Source organism: Eriocheir sinensis, unplaced genomic scaffold (genome assembly GCF_024679095.1).
Source record: "Eriocheir sinensis breed Jianghai 21 unplaced genomic scaffold, ASM2467909v1 Scaffold248, whole genome shotgun sequence".
Taxonomy (NCBI): Eukaryota; Metazoa; Arthropoda; class Malacostraca; order Decapoda; family Varunidae; genus Eriocheir; species Eriocheir sinensis.
In genome coordinates this window covers 370532-372676 of record NW_026111552.1, presented here as the reverse complement: position 1 = coordinate 372676, position 2145 = coordinate 370532, and positions in this window count along the sequence as shown.

The window sequence follows — 2145 nt, the reverse complement described above, 5'->3', positions numbered from 1 at the left end:
CTGGATGAATGGCTTACGGTCTCGACGGCGATGCATCAGTACTGTGGCTCGACTCCCATCGCGGCCGTGTGAGCTGAGCCATCACTCACTCCCACCTCTGAATGGCTGAGGAGGAGGAAACATGGAAACATGAAAATGCAGGCAACATAAAGCCTTTTGTCTCATTACGAGGTTGCCCGCTCTGGTGATACAATCTGCTCGACAGTCACCTGGTGCCCGCAGAGCAGATGAAAGCACTTCGGTATTCAATTTACTCCTGCCGCAATGAAATGACGGTCGATTTGATTTTTAAAGGAGTTGATGGGATTCGCATTTAATTCTTCTGGGGGAAGATTATTCCAATAGCGGATGACTCGGTCTGAGAAGAAACTCCTGCTAATACCTGTATTACACCGCCTCGCTCGAATATGTAGACCTTTGTTTATAGTTTTTAAGTTAGTCTGTAGCTCTAAAAACTTGGAGTGGTTGATATTACCGAAGTTCTTCAGGTACTTGAACACCTGTATCCTATCTCCTCGTAAGCGTCTCTTTTCCAGCGTTAAGAAATTGAGTCGCTTGAGTCGTTCTTCATTTCGTAGCACGTCGCTGAACTCGCTATATGTCCTTCCTGTAGCTAGGTGACCAAAACTGTACCGCATACTCAAGGTGAGGTCTTACCAACGAGTTATACAAGGACAACATTACTTCCGGCGTCTTATACTCGAAGTTCCTTGATATAAGAACATAAGAAAGTAAGGAGTCTGCAAGAGGTCAGTAAGCCTGTACAAGGCAGTCCCTGTGAGCCTAACCCCATCTAACATTACTGTCCCTGAATTTCTCACGTCTGTATTTGAATGTGACTACCGTATTGGCACTCACAACATGGCTGCCAAGCCTGCTCAACTCATCTAGCCTACCACCCTATTTGTAAACCAGTTTTTGCCTATGTCTTTGTTGAATCTGAATTTATCCAGTTTAAACCCATTACTACGTGTCTCTGACCATCAAAACCTCATTAATATCCCCTGATTAAAGCCCTACATCCATTTTAAACTTCGATCAAGTCGCCTCGTACCCTTCGCCTTTCTAGAGAACGCAAGTTGAATTGTTTAAGTCTTTCATCATACGGCAAGTTTCTTAACTCGTGAATCATTTTTGTCATTTTTCTCTCTACCGATTCTTACTTTTTGATAACCATTCTATAGTAGGGTGACCAGAACTGAATATCTTATATAATCAATATAAGGTCTAACTAATGTTCAATCCCTCACACACCTAGACCTGCTTGTGGGAGTGCCATTTAAGCAATAATTATAAAGCACCAAGCTTTGCACACAACGAGAAGTATCAATATTCAGAAAACACAGAACCCCTGACGCCTCACTCCATACAAGTCCAAGAGTCTTCCTATTAGTATAAAGAAGCACCATATAAAGACATTGATTATACCAATCATTCTGTTTCCCTTATAGCATTAATCAGGAGAGACAAGACAACTGGAAAGGCTACAGCCAATACAAAATAAAGCAGCAAGAAGTACTACCAAGGAAAAGTATCAAGATCCACGAAACACAAAAACACCACACGACTCAACAAAGCCAGAACGCCTGACGCCTCACTCCTGCCTGCCATCCCGGCGTCCCTTCTTAGTGAAACGACGCCGCCTTTTTCTTGTTTTGTCGGTATCGCTTCTCTTCCTGGCCTTCTCCTTGGCCGAGGTGTTGTCTATTGCAATCGTTTTATATCTGAAGGGAAATAGGAGGCGCATAGCAGTGCGTTGTTGAGGCCTTCAAAGTCACCTTACAGAACACCTATTTCAGCCTCCGCTATTCTCCTATTTTCATTTTTTTCTCTTTTTTTTTTTTTTCTCACTCTATTCTTCTTCCACTTCTCCTTCCAGCTCTTCTTCCTTTTTTTCTCACCCTTTCTTCTTTTTCTTCCTTTCACTTTTCCACCTTCTTTTCTGCTATTTCCTTCCTTTCTGCTTCTTATTTTACTATGTGCCGATGGCCCCCTTATCATCAATGTTTCCCGCTGTCCTCTTTCTTAACAGTTCCCTCTTCACATTGCGCAGTATTATTATTCATCTCCATCGTGATGTTATTCTTAGTGTTGTTATCTCGTCTCTTTTTTCTCCTAGCTAGTTAACTTCTTTCTCTTAGACAT